This window comes from Bufo bufo, chromosome 9 (genome assembly GCF_905171765.1).
Source record: "Bufo bufo chromosome 9, aBufBuf1.1, whole genome shotgun sequence".
In the NCBI taxonomy this organism is placed as follows: domain Eukaryota; kingdom Metazoa; phylum Chordata; class Amphibia; order Anura; family Bufonidae; genus Bufo; species Bufo bufo.
In genome coordinates, this window is record NC_053397.1 from 177156085 (window position 1) to 177174411 (window position 18327).

The window sequence follows — 18327 nt, forward strand, 5'->3', positions numbered from 1 at the left end:
TCCAGCACTATATAATGGACCTGCATCGCTTCCTATACTCCCTCCACTTACAACACTTTAGGTCTCGACACAATAAATCAGCTATGGTAAATTACATATGTACAAATAGACGTAGTGAGGGATGGATTTACCTACGGGCACATTAGGTCTTTGGCCTTTTTAAAAGTTGGGTGGTGTGGGTTGTGGACTGCTTGATGGGCAGAGTCTAAGGCACCAATTTGTGCCTACAGGCTGCCAAGATGCAAATGCTGCCTATAAGAAATTATAGCGATCAGTGGGTAGCTAGTGCCGTCCAAGAATTTTGCTCTCTACTTTCAACCACTATATAGAAGTGTGCATTCCTAGCTAGACATATGCATGATGGAAAAAATAGTCTTGTCGAGAGGACTATTTTTTCTATCATGTATAACGGAACAAAATGGAACAGTTTTTTGTGGCCATAGACATTTATTAGGACTGAGCTAAAAGGAATGTCTGTTAAAGGGTTCCATATTACATTCCGTCCTAAAATTTGGTTATAACTCTGTTATAACTGAACCCTATAACGGAATTACATAACACGAATGCGAACCCGCCCTAACTTATAGTTGGTTTTGTACTTTTGCTTTATAACATTATTCAAGAAGGAGATTCATGTATGGAAAAAAGTTACAGACTTTGTACCTCCATTATCTTATCTTTTTGCTGAATGTAATAATTTCTAACCCAAAAGAAGACATTCTGCAGTTCCATCAGCAGAGGGCAGACTACTGTTCAGTATGCCATCACCACTTCTTTCCTGTGCTAAAGAGAAATGAAAAAGAACCTAAAGGGATTCTGTCACCAGATTTCACCCCTACAGCAGAAGGAGGGGGGAGGGAGAGGCGGCACAGAGGATTAGGAGGCGGCGCAGAAGTCCGGAAAGGCGGCGCTGGGCACGAACGGCGGTGGGTGCGGCGGGCACCTTGCACCCATTAACATCCTCTTGGGCACCTTATTTGTTTGACTGACAGGTTAGTAATAGCTGTTTTTTAGCTAAATAAGCCCACAGATGACATTTATAAGCCCACATTAGGAATCGTGAAGACGCCCTGAACATCAGCATATGTTTAGCTGACAGGGGTCAAACCTGGTGACAGAATCCCTTTAATAAAACTTAGAGGTTGTCTGATCAATATATAAATCTCTATATAGGCCAGACAGCCTCTAAGTTTTATATTTTAAGTTCTTTCTTATTTCTCATTAACACATGAAAGAAGTGGCGATGGCTTTCTACCTTAAGCCCATTATTCTTTCTCACTTAAAATAGAAGGGGCGCTGTGCAAAACGTTGTGGAAAAGGTTTTTTCTTCATGGTTATTGATATCATTTTCCCATAGCCACAATACATGACCGTCTGGGCTGAAATGAATGGGCATGTTGTGCAGCACATCTCAGAGCCCTATTTTAGGCGTTCAGTTTCTATTTAGAAATGACGCCAGTAATGAGGCTATATACAGGGCTCAGTTTGTGATATTTATAATGTTCATTTTGTGATTCATAGAAACTTTTTGGTCAATATACAAGACAATAACACCCAGTGTGTAAACCACTCATTTGTGATCCTGATTTAGAAATTACTGGTTTCAATAGCAGGCAAAATAATACAGATATGTATATGTATATGCTATTATTGGACATATTCTATTTATCTACTGGGGGCTCCATAGGAACTATTGCTGTGGTAGCCTCGGATCCTTCCTTAGGCTAGATTTCTTGCGACTCCCGCGGCCATCCCATTCATTTCACCGCTCAGCGATCCTGGCCACGACCAGTGTCGCCGTGTAGCACTAGCCTTAGGCCTACATAGCTCACACTTCAGTGATTTCCATAAGTGACGCTCATGGACATGCGCACCTTCAACATTGGGACGCCAGTCACCATGCTGATGTCTACCCGTGATCACTCCATACAGGTGAATACGTTGTATCAGCAGATACTGATTTGAATCAGCTGATTAGTGTGGTATAGCAGCATTGTGATTTGATGTTATGTAGATGTGTCACCCGATATCACTGTCGATTGGATTACTATGATTGTGGGAGGTACCAGTATTTTAGATTTATATGCTGGTTTTTTAGTTGAAACATATGCTGCGACCACTTGTGACGTAACCAAATGACGTGTAACAAAGGAGGCAGCGTGGTTACCAATAGAGTGCGTCCGCACCGCCGACGTAAGCAAACGGCGTGCAGGACATGTGTTTAGAAAAACAATCAATACACAACCACATAGCCAGGATATATTATGTCGCGCCATATTGTTTATAATAGAATACCACCATGCCGATGTATAGCCGCGATCCTCCAACTAGCGATCTCAATCAAATCGCATTAAAATGAACATAGATACAAAGATGATGTATTGCATCATCCGTGAAAAATCATCATGTTACAAAACATCATATTTAAATAAGTGACTAAATAGGTGTGTAACAACTGTCATGCCATTACTTAATGTGGTGTTTAAATTATTATAGGGAACATAAAAACAATGTTATATAACAGATGAGAGTCTAACTGATTCCTGCCACATTGAACTCAAGATTGAGTCCAAATGGTTGTAAGGACCTCAGCGTATAAATCCATTTGAGTTCTTTTTTTCTCAGTATTGCGTCCTTGTCTCCCCCTCTGCGTAGGAAACCCACACTGTCTATCACCCTAAAGCGTAGTTGGTTCACAGAGTGTCCTGCCTCGACGAAATGTTTTGCAACTGGCTTATCCATGTTTTTCTTGCGAATAGTGCTCTTATGCTTATTAATACGTTCACGGACTTCCATAGTAGTCTCGCCTACATAGGTGAGACTGCAGGGACACTGGATGGCATATATCACGTCACGTGATCTACAAGTATAATAGCCATTGATTTTGTATTTTTTACCACTATAGGGGTGAAAAAAGTGGTTCCCTTTAAGGACGTTACCACAATTACAGCAAGACAAACATGGATAAGTGGCATTTTTACGCGGAGCGAGCAGTTTTTGTACAGTCTTAGACTGGTCACCAACATCGGTTTTAACCAATCTATCTCGTAGGCTAGGCTTCCTCCTGTATGCCATCATCGGCGGGGACTTAAATTCTTCTATCTCCGGCAACCCCCTTTGGAGTATATGCCATTCCTTTCTAAGGACGTGGGCAATGTCACCACTGTCCCGGCCGAAGATGGAGACAAAAGGAACCCTAGCCACGGATCTGGCTTTCGTAGATTTCTGAAGTGCAGAGTCTCTGTCAACCAACTTAACTTTGTGTTTAGTCCTATCAAGTAAGGTCTTTGGGTAGCCACGTTCAACAAAACGTTTACACATGGCATCCACCCTCTGTGTACACACATTTTCATCAGAGACAATTCTTCTAACCCTTAATAGTTGACTCCAGGGAATGGAATCAAGCATTTTACGTGGGTGATAGCTATCATGCATAAGAAGGGTATTTCTATCAGTGGGTTTCTGATAGAGGTCCGTAGCTAAAAGACCCTCCATCACATAGACCCGTACATCGAGGAACTGCAATTCACTAGTTGAAGATGTAACTGTGAATAGTAGTCCTGGTACACCCGCATTTAAATGTGAGTGGAACTCATCCAACTCATCCGTTGTACCAGTCCAGATCATGAAGATGTCGTCGATGTAGCGCCACCAACATAGGACCCTCCCAAAAAAAGGGGAATGGTATACCAGTATGTCCTCCACCTCGGCCAATCGACCGATTGTTTCCGGTAGGGACTCTGTCTTTAATCCATTGTCTATCTTTCTCGACAGATTATTGCAGATCCGGGCGACCTCCGCCCCATCCTATGTCATGGACACTGGGCATTTTTTATCCAAACTACATGAGTTACAACTGCCTGCCCAATTCTTATTGGTCAGCTTTGATGTCGTGTCCTTGTACACATCCATTGATCATACATATGGGCTTGATGTGGCTCTGGCCGACATGGGACTCTTCCCGGGGGTGTGCCGGTTTGTCCTCCGTCTCTTGGAGGTGGTCCTGAGGAGGAGTTACTTCCTCTTCGGGGACACCTTCTATCAGCAACAGCGGTGTGTGGCCATGGGGTCCAATATGGCCCCAACTTACGCTAACATCTTTATGGCCGAGGTGGAGGACAGACTGGTATACCATTCCCCTTTTTTTGGGAGGGTCCTATGTTGGTGGCGCTCCCCAGATCGAGGTACAGGAAAAAAATAGGTTCAGGAGCAGCACAGCATGCGGCTTGTGTAGAGCAGTGATGGAAATCATGCAGCAGCTGGGCAAGAGATCACAGATCCAATGCGATCCACAGGAATGCAGAAAAGATAGAAGGCCACAGCAGCATGTTCAGCAATTCTTCTTTATTTGTCGAATACTTCACAGCATAGCGTAGCGTCGCCTTTGTCAAGCATATGTTTCAACTAAAAAACGAGCATATAAATCCTGAGGAGGAGTTACTTCCTCTTCGGGGACACCTTCTATCAGCAACAGCGGGGTGTGGCCATGGGGTCCAATATGGCCCCAACTTACGCTAAGATCTTTATGGCCGAGGTGGAGGACAGACTGGTATACCATTCCCCTTTTTTTGGGAGGGTCCTATGTTGGTGGCGCTACATCGACGACATCTTCATGATCTGGACTGGTACAACGGATGAGTTGGATGAGTTCCACTCACATTTAAATGCGGGTGTACCAGGACTACTATTCACAGTTACATCTTCAACTAGTGAATTGCAGTTCCTCGATGTACGGGTCTATGTGATGGAGGGTCTTTTAGCTACGGACCTCTATCAGAAACCCACTGATAGAAATACCCTTCTTATGCATGATAGCTATCACCCACGTAAAATGCTTGATTCCATTCCCTGGAGTCAACTATTAAGGGTTAGAAGAATTGTCTCTGATGAAAATGTGTGTACACAGAGGGTGGATGCCATGTGTAAACGTTTTGTTGAACGTGGCTACCCAAAGACCTTACTTGATAGGACTAAACACAAAGTTAAGTTGGTTGACAGAGACTCTGCACTTCAGAAATCTACGAAAGCCAGATCCGTGGCTAGGGTTCCTTTTGTCTCCATCTTCGGCCGGGACAGTGGTGACATTGCCCACGTCCTTAGAAAGGAATGGCATATACTCCAAAGGGGGTTGCCGGAGATAGAAGAATTTAAGTCCCCGCCGATGATGGCATACAGAAGGAACCCTAGCCTACGAGATAGATTGGTTAAAACCGATGTTGGTGACCAGTCTAAGACTGTACAAAAACTGCTTGCTCCGCGTAAAAATGGCACTTATCCATGTTTGTCTTGCTGTAATTGTGGTAACGTCCTTAAAGGGAACCACTTTTTTCACCCCTATAGTGGTAAAAAATACAAAATCAATGGCTATTATACTTGTAGATCACGTGACGTGATATATGCCATCCAGTGTCCCTGCAGTCTCACCTATGTAGGCGAGACTACTATGGAAGTCCGTGAACGTATTAATAAGCATAAGAGCACTATTCGCAAGAAAAACATGGATAAGCCAGTTGCAAAACATTTCGTCGAGGCAGGACACTCTGTGAACCAACTATGCTTTAGGGTAATAGACAGTGTGGGTTTCCTACGCAGAGGGGGAGACAAGGACGCAATACTGAGAAAAAAAGAACTCAAATGGATTTATACGCTGAGGTCCTTACAACCATTTGGACTCAATCTTGAGTTCAATGTGGCAGGAATCAGTTAGACTCTCATCTGTTATATAACATTGTTTTTATGTTCCCTATAATAATTTAAACACCACATTAAGTAATGGCATGACAGTTGTTACACACCTATTTAGTCACTTATTTAAATATGATGTTTTGTAACATGATGATTTTTCACGGATGATGCAATACATCATCTTTGTATCTATGTTCATTTTAATGCGATTTGATTGAAATCGCTAGTTGGAGGATCGCAGCTATACATCGGCATGGTGGTATTCTATTATAAACAATATGACGCAACATAATATATCCTGGCTATGTGGTTGTGTATTGATTGTTTTTCTAAACACATGTCCTGCACGCCGTTTGCTTACGTCGGCGGTGCGGACACACTCTATTGGTAACCACGCTTCCTCCTTTGTTACGCGTCATTTGGTTACATCACAAGTGGTCGCAGCGGAATGACGTGAGTCGGCCACTGTCTGATGACGCTCATGGACATGCGCACCTTCAACATTGGGACGCCAGTCACCATGCTGATGTCTACCCGCGATCACTCCATACAGATGAATACGTTGTATCAGCAGATACTGATTTGAATCAGCTGATTAGTGTGGTATAGCAGAATTGTGATTTGATGTTATGTAGGTGTGTCACCCGATATCACTGTCGATTGGATTACTGATTGTGGGAGGTACCAGTATTTTAGATTTATATGCTGGTTTTTTTAGTTGAAACATATGCTTGACAAAGGCTACATTTAGCCGAAACGTTGCCATTGTTTTTACGCTATGCTGTGAAGTATTCGACAAATAAAGAAGAATTGCTGGACATGCTGCTGTGGCCTTCTATCTTTTCTGCATTCCTGTGGATCGCATTGGATCTGTGATCTCTTGCCCAGCTGCTGCATGATTTCCATCACTGCTCTACACAAGCCGCATGCTGTGCTGCTCCTGAACCTATTTTTTTCCCATCGCATCACAGATGTCAGCCGTTTATACCAGGGTGTCAGCAATGTGCTGACACCCTGGTATACCCACTGTACACCAACGATTTTTCATGGGAGGCGGGCGGGGGATCGCGATCCCGCCTGCCGCACCGCCCGCCTCCCCTGCACCTCCCACCGGGATAAAATCATTCAGGGGTGCAGCACCCCGCGCATTTAGCAAAGGTGCCAGCTCAATGATTTGAGCAGGCACCTTGTTCCGATCACAGCCGGCTGGGCGGAAGTGAACGGAACAACACATGACGTACCGGTACGTCATGTGTCCTTAAGGGGTTAAAGGCTATGTACACCTTTGGCTGCATTTTTTTATTACTGCATTGTACTTATTTTGAGCTAAAAATAATTTTTTCAATTGGTCTTTATTAACAATATGGAATCCTTTTTTCTGTACAGAGCAGACATGTTCTACTAGCTGCCTGTGAATTTTTTTTGTCCTTTCCGTCATCTGAGGAGCAGACAGACTTCTTATCTCTGCTCTCTCATATCATAAACACTCATGATAGCTCAATCCTTATGTTACTGATAAGAATGTGGCTTAAAAAAGCGTTTATGACCTCTCAGTAGTTTAGCAATAAGGGTAATTTAGATGACCAGCACAAAGTAAAAAGTACCAGTCACAGTTAGAAAAACAGTTAACCCTTTGAAACTGAACAGCTCAATATTTTTAATAAAGGCCAATTGAAAATATGATTTTTAGCCAAAAATAAGTTAAATGCAATCATTAAAAAAATGTTTTACTCCAAAGGTGTACATAGCCTTTAAGACTAAGGCTTCTCAGTGGCCAAAGATCACAGTATCCTGATGCTACATCACAGCATAATGATTGTAACCCACAAGTTACCAAAACGCGCAAGTGGCCAGAAGTCCAGCAGCTTTGGAATTTTGAAGACATGCATTTCGCAACATGACCACAATCACTTCCATTATGATGCCATGTAGCATTGTGATATTGCGATCTTTGGTTGCACAAGCTGTGAAGCCCCAGTGTAATAGCCATGAATTGCATAAAACTGAACATAAAAGTACTTGTCTTGCTAGTGCTACCGCATTCACAGGTCTGCAGTGGTGCAGGAGACTACTGATGTCTGAGGCATTTTTACGCAAACGATTTCCACCCAAAATGTAAAAAATGCCATATAAATGTAATTGCTCTCTTTACGGTTAATAAAAAGAGATTTAAAGGGGTTGTCCCATGAAAAAATACACAGTTTTCAAACCACCACCTGGCTCTGAATACTTTTTTAATTGCATGTAATTAAAAGTTTTGTATAGCCACTGAGTTATTCAATAAAATGTATCTGTATAGCATCACCCGCTGTTTGTTCTTTTTCTTATTTCTTTGTCCTGCTCACTGAGGTGGTCGCACATGCTCAGTGTCATCCTTCAACTGCCTCCTGAGCTGTGATAGGGAGAGCATGGAGGGCTTGATATAAATCTAGCAGAGCTATAAATGTGGAGATCTCTGGATCCATGTGAGGTACAGGGCTGGTTCTAGCTTTGTTACAAAGAGATTGTCATGTACTATATGATGTCTGATTTTCATTTTTTACATTAGCCCTGGGATAACCCCTTTAACAAAAAAAAAAAGAAATGCCATATATTATTAAGGCCTCCTGCATACATGCATTTTATGATATTACGTCTCAGTACAACCCTTAAATGACACCCACAGAAGTCTATGGGACCTCTGTATACCAATTTCATACCGAGTAGAGGCATACAGAGTTTTTTTGTTGCTGGATAAGATTGGTGTGCTCCATCAGACTTCTATGGCGGTACACACAGTGGGGGAGATTTATCAAACCCGGTGTAAAGGAAAACTGGCTTAGTTGCCCATAACAACCAATCAGACTCCACCTTTCAATTTTTCAGAGCTCCTTTGGAAAATGAAAGATGGGATCTGATTGGTTGCTATGGGCAACTAAGAGTTTTTCTTTACAGCAGTGTTGATCAATCTCCCCCAGTATCTCCTGCTGTATATTACAGAGTAGAGCTTCTTGTCATCGAACAGGCTGTGCCTTTAACATGAGGCCAAACCTTGTTCATTTTCCTGTTGTGGCTGCCAGCCGCTGAGAAGAAAATTAAAACATGATAACATCAAACTGATATTAGATCCGGCAACAATGGCTGCCGCAATAGAATTTTTTTTCAGAAAATGTTCATAAAAAATTTAAATACTATAAAGTAATACTTTGGTATTTGCTTGATTGTTGGATGTACTATTATAGGCAGCAATATGGGCACAATACATGAACCTCCTGGGGTTCCACTGAACTGGCCCTAGATCATCACCCTAGGAATCCGGTGTGGTCTGGGTGTTAGGGCCATTTGCAGATGTTAATATAAGCCAAACCGATCCTTTACTATTAGTAAAAGTCCATTCATCATTTATATGTTTACGGCCCCCTCTGTAGAGGGCTGCAAAATATGTTGACGCTATGAAAAAATAGGCTGCTATTATTAGTATTATGATATAATTATTATAATCTTGATGGCACTTTTTACGTTATGGCTGAACATACTCATAACTATGCAAACAACGTTGCATTACATCTAGGAGGAAACCACCTGAATCCGTAATTAGATTTCCTTTAACATAGTCACCGTGACCTATATTTGGAAACCGCTTGCAGAAGACGAGAGACAATCCCGGGATTTTACAACAAACCAGTAAATAATATTCTAGGGTTGAGAATGGTCCATATTGTGGGAAAATTTATTTCCAGTTCTTATCCTGAGACTCTCAACAGCATAATGAACCCTATTATTTTATAACCGAAACTGTGGTACATGTGTAAGATGTGCTTAAAAGACATATACATGTGACATGTTTACCGTAATAAGCTGTGTCTATAAGACATACCGTATAAATGTCACATGTATACCGTAATAAGATGTACCTATAAGACATATACATGTGACATGTATACCGTAATAAGATGCGTCTATAAGACATATAAATGTGACATGTATACCGTAATAAGATGTGTCTATAAAACATATAAATGTGACATGTTTACCGTAATAAGCTGTGTCTATAAGACATACCGTATAAATGTCACATGTATACCGTAATAAGATGTACCTATAAGACATATGTGACATGTATACCGTAATAAGATGTGTCTATAAAACATATAAATGTGACATGTATACCGTAATAAGATGTGTCTATAAGACATATAAATGTGACATGTATACCGTAATAAGATGTGTCTATAAGACATATAAATGTGACATGTATATCGTAATAAGATGTGTCTATAAAACATATAAATGTGACATGTATACCGTAATAAGATGTGTCTATAAGACATATAAATGTGACATGTATATCGTAATAAGATGTGTCTATAAAACATATAAATGTGACATGTATACCGTAATAAGATGTGTCTATAAGACATATAAATGTGACATGTATACCGTAATAAGATGTGTCTATAAGACATATAAATGTGACATGTATACCGTAATAAGATGTGTCTATAAAACATATAAATGTGACATGTATACCATAATACGATGTGTCTTTAAAGCATATGCATGTGACATGTATACCGTAATAAGGTGTGTCTATAAGACATATTAATGTCACATGTATACCGTAATAAGATGTCTCTATAAGACATGTATACCATAATAAGATTTGTCTATAAACAAGTTATCATAATGATATATGAGAAAGGTTTCATTATTGTAAGAGAGTTTAACCCCTTCACCCCCGGAGGGGTTTTCGTTTTTCACTCCCTGCCTTTCCGGGGCCATAACTTTTTTTTTTTTTCTGTTTACATAGTCATATGAGGGACAGTTTTTTTGTGAGACAATTTGTGCTTTCTAATGGACCATATAATCTGGCATACAACGTAGTGGGAAGATGGAAAAAAAAAAAATCCAAATAGGGTGGAATTGGAAAAAGAACGCAATTCCACCACAGTTTTATGGGTTTTGTTTTTATGCAGTAAAAATGACCTGTTGTCCTCATTCTCCAGGTCAATGCGATTACAGCGATGCCACATTTGTAGTTTTTCTTGCACTTTAATACTGAAAAAATGTATTTTTTCCTTTCGTTGCCATAGTCTGACCCCTATAATTTATTTGGAGTTCTGTGTACAGAGCTTCATTAGGACTCATTTTTTTGCAGGGAGATCTGTACTTTTCAGTGATACCATTTTGGGGTGTTTATGACTGTTTGATCACTTTTTATTTAACCACCTCCCGTCCGCCCATAGACTATAAACGTCCGGGAGGTGGTTCTCTATTTCTGAATGGACGTTCCAGAACATCCGTTCAGAAAGTGCAGCTGCACGCTAATCGTGCAGCTGCAGATCGGGTTGCCCGCTGTCAGTGACAGCAGGGCAACCCAGAGAGAAGGCAGGCACAGTTCCCAGGTGTCCCTGCCTTCTAGATCGCTGCATACACAGCGCTCACCGAGTGCTGTGTATACAGAGCAGGAAACGCTATGCGCTTCCTGTTCCGGCCTGGCGGTCATGTGAGTGCAGGAGCTGTGTGAGGTCTTTCACAGAAATCGATCAGCCCTGCACTGAGGCTGTATTGCGCTGTACAGCCTCTCTGGGCGGTGTATTTTGCCTGTAACTGGGGCTACTATGTCAGCCCCAGTTACAGGAGAAATCAACATTGGAAAAAAAATTAAAAAGTGAAGTAAATGTCCCCCAGAGGTCTTGTATGACCTTATGGGGGATGAAAAGTGTAAAATAAAAAAAATAAAAATAAAGTGTTAAGAAAATTAAATAAAGGTTTCACATGTAAAAAAAAAAAATTCCCCCAAGTAAGGAATACATTATTTTTTTTTAAATATAAAAGAATAAAATAAAATAGACATATTTGGTATTGCCGCGTCCGTGACGGTCGGCTCTATAAATATATCACATAATCGACCAAGTCCAATAAACACCATAAAAAAAAAAAAAATAACTGTCAAAACAAGCAATTTTTGTCACCTTACATCACAAAAAGTGCAACACCAAGTGATCAAAAAGGCGTATGTCCCACAAAATGATACCAATAAAACCGTCACCTCATCCCGCAAAAAATGAGCCCCTACATAAGAAAACCTCTCAAAAAATAAAAAAACTATAGCTCTCAGAACATGGACACATTAAAACATAATTTTTTTGTTTCAAAAATGCTATTATTGTGTAAAACTTTAATAAATGAGAAAAAGTATACATATTAGGTATCGCCACGTCCGTAACAATCTGCTCTATAAAAATGTCACTTGACTGAACCCCTCAAGTGTTATAATGAATGATCAAAAAATCATATGTACCCAAAAATAGTACCAATAAAACTGGCACCTTATCCCCTAGTTTCCAAAATGGGATCACTTCTTGGGAGTTTCTACTGTAAGGGTGCATCAGGGGGCTTCAAATGGGACATGGCATCTAAAAACCATGTGGAGTTCCTTTTCTTCTGCGCCCTGCCGTGTGCCCATACAGCAGTTTATGACCACATGTGGGGTGTTTCTGTAAACCGCAGAATCTGGGTAATAAATATTGAGTTTTGTTTGGCTGTTAACCATCGATGTGTTAAAGAAAAAATTGGAAAATCTGCCAAAAAAGTGAAATTTTAAAATTTGATGTCCATTTTCCTTTAATTCTTGTGGAACGCCTAAAGGGTTAACAAAGTTTGTAAAATCGGTTTTAAGTAACTTGAGGGGTGTAGTTTCTACAATGGGGTCATTTATGGGGGTATCCACTATGTAGGCCCCACAAAGTGACTTCAGACCTGAACTGGTCCTTAAAAAATGGGTTTTGGCAATTTTCTTAAAAATTTGAAGAATTGCTTCTAAACTTCTAAGCCTTCTAATGTCCTAAAAAAATAAAATGACATTTCCAAAATGATTCCAACATAAAGTAGACATATGGGGAATGTTAAGTAATAAATATTTTATGAGGTATCACTTTCTGTTTTAAAAGCAGAGAAATAGAAATTTAGAAAATTGCGAATTTTTCAAAATTTTTGGTAAATTTGGGATTTTTTCATAAATAAAGGTGAAATATATTGACTCAAATTTATGACTATCATGAAGTACCATGTGTCACGAGAAAACAATCTCTGAATGACTTGGATAAGTAAAGGCGTTCCAAGGTTATTACAACATAAAGTGAGATATGTCAGTTTTGCAAAATTATGCCTGGTCAGGAAGGGGGCAAATGGCCCAGTGGTTAAGGAGAAGCGACCAAAAAACGGCAAATCGGTCATTTTGATTTTATTTCCGTTTTGCCGTTTGCTGTGTGGGACAAAAACGTTAAAATTTTTTGAAAGAATGGGCATGATGTTTTTTTTTTTATTGTTTTTTGGGAAAGTGGGGGGCGAGTGATTAGAATTTTTATATTTTAAAATATTTTTTAAAACAATCTTTAGATTGCTTCTCTCATAGACCCTTTAGCAGTGGCCTCTATAGGGATTACACTATTTTCCTATGGAGCCCTGCCACAGGTCGGAATGAACTGAGGCTGCCTCACACACACCATGTGGCTCCCTGATCCCTGCTAGGGGGAGCCATTGCAAGTCCGGGAGCTTGTGCGAGTTTTTGATCTCTCAGACGCACAACTGTCAAAGGCATCTGGGAGGGGGGGGGGTGAAATGTGTCCGATATACAGTATCGTTGATCGTTTACATTAGCCCTGAGTGTCGTGAGCAGGCACTATCTTTAAGGGGAACCTGTCATCAACTTTATGCTGACCTCACTGACGGCAGCATAGATTAGTGACAGAAATGCTGATGTCAGCGGTGTGTCACTCATGAGCTAAAAGTAAGTGGTTGCTGAGAACCAGCATCATAATCATTGCAGCCCAGGCCTTGAAAAGTCAAATCTACCTGAGAAGAGTCCTGGTTATTAATAATCTCCTGCTCTCTCACCCATCTGCTGATGATTGCCAGTTGTCTCCTAGAGAGAAAGGGAGAAAACTAGGTAGAAGACTGTCAGTCATCAGCAGGTGGGCGGGAGAGCAGGAATTCATGAATAACCAGGACTCTTCTCAGGTGGCCGTGACTCTTTTCCAGGGGCAGTCTGCAATGATTGTGATGTTGGTTCTCAGCAACCACTTACTATTAACTTTTAAAGAGGACCTTTCAAGGGTCCAGACTTGATTAAGTAAGTAGCAGGACATTTAGGGCATACATGGGGGATGTCCCTACACTTACTATTATTTCTGTCCAATCACAGCGCAGAGCGTCACAGCCAGGAAGAAGGTGAGTTTTTTTTCTCCCTGGCTGTGACGCTCTGCGCTGCGATTGGACAGCGCTACAGCCAGGGAGAAGGAACGCCCAGGGAGAGAAGATGATGTCTCCTCCCTGGTGTTCCGATGCTGGTGATTAGCATACAGCGCGGGACAAGGTAAGGGGGGCCAGAGCGGCACAACGGAGCGCGGGCAGAAATAATATTAAGTGCCGGGACATCCCCCATGTATGCCCTAAATGTCCTTCTACTTACTTAGAGGGATTCTGTCACCAGGTTTTGGCCTATAGAGATACGGACATGCACGGCTAGATCGCCGCTAGCATGTCCGCAATATATCTGTCCTATAGGGCTGTGTGGTTTTAATTTCTTTAAAAAAGGATTTTATAGATATGTAAATGAGTTTTGAATGTGTCCAAGGGGCTGCACTAACCTTACTTGTGCCCAGCCACGCCCACTTGTGAAGGAGCCCAGCACCGCCTATGTCCTCTGAATCTCCTCCTTTCATCAACGATAGATAGCCGTAATCTCGCGATGCGCGAGATCGCGCATGCACAGTTCTTTCCCTGAGGCTGATGCCAGCACAGGGAAGGAACACTATACCGGCACTGCGCATCGCGAGATTGCGGCTATCTATCGTTGATGAAAGGAGGAGATTCGAAGGACATAGGCGGTGCTGGGCTCCTTCACAGGCGGGCACGGCTGGGCACAAGTAAGGTTAGTGCAGCCCCTTGGACACATATCTATAAAATCCTTTTTTAAAGAAATTAAAACCACACAGCCCTATAGGACAGATATATTGCGGACATGCTAGCGGCGATCTAGCTGTGCATGTCCGTATCTCTATAGGCCAAAACCTGGTGACAGAATCCCTTTAATCAAGTCCGGAGCCATGAAAGGTCCTCTTTAAATGACAGACCGCTGAAATCAACTCACCTGTCTGTACTTTATGCTGCCGTTAGTATGGGCAGCAGAAAGTTGATGACAGGTTCCCTTTAAGACCTAGAAAGGGGTAAAATAATTAGAGTACGATGCTTTAAACAATCCGAGTATGACCACATGGAGCCAATATGCAGCGGAATTTCCAAAGCATGAGATTTTAAATTCTCTACACGCTGCTTAAAATTTGTACATAATTATACACAATTTAAATGTGCAACATGTCAATTTATGTTGTCGGACTTCACCCTTTGCAATACAGAGCATTTACTGTATGAATTCCGCTTTAAAATCTGCAACATTTGGTGCAGATTTTTATGCTGCACAATTCCATCTGCAAGTTTTCCGCTGCAGAAAATCCACAGCGGACCTGTCCCAAGTGGACATTCCTTAAGGTGTTAAAGGAAAGCTCTTACTATAGTGATAGTAATCCAGTAATGTACGCCATCTTCATGAACAAACATATTCACCAATAGATTCAATCACCATATTATGCTCTACACAAGACATTCTAAATTATATTATCTATATATTGCAAAATAGGGCCACATACATTGCTTCTTTTAATTAGCTTTACTTCAAAAAATGGACAGTCCCTTTTACCAATTTATTTGTTGTGTTTGGTGCACAGTGGATTTGCAGAGTTTCTTGGCATCAATTTTAGTAGATCTCCCTGTTATTACACAATGTGGGGAGATTTATTAATAACGCTGCACCATAAGAACAGGGCACCCATTACATGTGTACTAGATTCTTCAATATCATTCTATAGTTAGCTAAAACATCAGGTTGGAAACCTTTAATAAATACAGATGTAGTAGGCCTTAAAGAGTCACTATACTTTCAGACAATTTAATTTAATAGAGAATGGTGTAATTAGCAAATTTCTAAATGACTTCATTTAAAGAATCTGCCTGCATCCACCTGAAAAAAAGCTGTAAAGTCATGGCCACCAGGGGTCTCACTTCCACCTAACTTGCAGTCCACTGCCTGTTGTCAGGCAAGAGCCATCCCTGATAACAGAAACTCAGAAAACGGGTAACAGGAAATGGGTGTGTCAGAGCATAGCTGAGCTCTTGACCCTGACAACTGCCTCTACACTGATTCTAAACATCATAGGTGCCTCCTGCTTTTCTGTAACCGTGATTCATCCATTCTTATCAGCTTTCTGAGCTCCCTAGAAAAAAAAAAAAAAAAACATAGAAGGAAGTAAGAGAAGTCAGATGACTGCATACAGCGCTGGCACATTCAAGAGAAGGGATACGCCCACTGCTTGTGAGAGAAATTCCTCTAGCGGTGCTGCAGCAACAGGGAATAATATGGCAGAAAGAAACTATAGGGAAGCCCAAATATACAGCTATGACTGTAAAAGGAAACACAGTCATTATGCAAACTTTTTTTGAAAACTCAGGTACGTTTTAAAGTAATTCCTGGTACATTAAAACACAGGCTTGTTCTGATGGCTTAGTTTGACAATGTGCAAAGTTTGTAAAGCTTAAAGATGTTGTCCGGTTTCCAATACTGATGACCTATTCTAAGGATCAGATGTTTTGGTGCACGAGAGCAGGTCATCGGTAATAAAATCCTGGATAACCCCTTTAAGTAACAAAATGTGAACAGTAAGGTGCCCATACACTTTAGATGAATGCTTGCTGAGCCAAGTGATTTCAACAGGATTGGTTGACTATCTAATGTGTATTGGTGTCAACTAACTCTCTCCTAATTACATCTCCGCCTTCATTGAAAATACATGCATGCCCAGACAACCCTAGTGTGCATGCATACGGTGGTGTTAAGAGGAATACCTGTCAACAGTTCAGTAGACAGCTATCTAAGGCCACCTTACATCTGGTGGTAGTGCAGCAGCCCCTGGGGGAGTGCTGTAAGCAGGATAGGAGTGGTAATAGCTCTGGTAATGATGTTTTACATGGGTCACAGTGGCAATCCTCACATTGATACCCAGTGACAGAACTACGCACCCTTTTCCTCCCTCGGGGCACACTCTGAAGTTGGTGATCCTGCCTGATGGTAGTTGGGTTGCACTTGGTGTTAAGTGTTGGTTCAGATGCAAGGCAGGAGGTGTAGGTGCAGTGGCCGGTGTATGGCGGAGCCAGTAACCAGGCCACTCGTAGTAAATAAATAAGCCTCTTTACTAAACTGCAGGAAAAAAGTAGTAACACATCCAACAGTATCAAAGCACAGTTCCAAGTAGTTCACAGTACAATTTCTTCCCAATAGCAATGTATGGATAGCAGCAATGATAGGGGTTGTGGTACTCCTTCTCTCTGTCTTTCTAAAATCTCTTCTAAATTGTAAGCTCTCGCGGGCAGGGTCTTCTCCCCATCTGTATCAGTCTCTTGCTAGTTTCATGCTCATTTAGTAATTTTAATTAAGTATGTGCAACCCCCTCTTGATGTACAGCGCCATGGAATTAATGAAGCTTTCAAATAAATAATAATAATGCCTCTGAGATTAAGGTTCTCTGAGCTCAGGTCTAGATCTAAGTAGCAAGCACATGTAGGTTCTCTCTCTTTCTCAGCTAAGCACAAACTCCAAGCTAACTGAATAACCAAGGGGTGGACCCAGGCCCATTTCCTAGCAACTTAAAGTGATTGAGTCAAGGTGTTAACCCTGACTTATCCATACAGTTAGGTTTAGATAAACACACCAAATCAGAACATATTACTTAACAATTTAACATGATATCAGATTACTCTTTTGTAGTGACCCTGTTGCAGTAGCAGAGATTCAACCTGCTTTTCCTTTTTGAAAGAGCACTAAGGATACTTTCACATTAGCGTTTTTTTGCGGATCCGTCATGGATCTGCAAAAATGCTTCTGTCACTATAATACAACTACATGCATCCGTCATGAACGGATCCGGTTGTAGTATGTCTTCTATAGTAATGAACACCATTGAAAGTCAATGGGGGACAGATCCGTTTTCTATTGTGTGACTGCAGCGTTATTTTGTCCGCGATGGGAGCGCAACCGAACGGAATGCAATTTGGTGCATTCCGTTTCGCTCAGTTCAGTTTTGTCCCCATTGACAATGAATGGGGACAAAACTGAAGTGTTTTCTTCCGCTATTGAGATCCTATGATAGATCTCAATAGCGGAATTGAAAACGCTAATGTGAAAGTAGCCTAACTTGCATACTTTTTCCCCAGAAGAACACTGCATGACCTATAATACTCCTCTGCAAGGAGAACTAGTATCCCCGGATCCTGACCTAGGCCTCTCACCCAGCTAAGCTACTTCTCTCTGTTCTTCACTGATGAAAGGGATTTAGGAGTAATTATTTCAGAAGACTTAAAGGTGGGAAGACAATGTAATAGAGCAGCACGAAATGCCAGCAGAATGCTTGGATGTATAGGGAGAGGTATAAGCAGTAGAAAGAGTGAAGTGCTTATGCCGCTGTACAGAACACTGGTGAGACCTCACTTGGAGTATTGTGCGCAGTACTGGAGGCCATATGTCCAGAAGGATATAGATACTCTAGAGAG

The 18327-nt window shown here is 41.3% G+C and overlaps 1 protein-coding gene across 2 annotated transcripts in view; it reads right to left on the bottom strand.

The window, feature by feature from the left end:
• The window catches only part of SYN2 (synapsin II), a 284431-nt gene that overhangs the window by 18885 nt on the left and 247219 nt on the right, over window positions 1–18327 (bottom strand). The window lies entirely within an intron of this gene.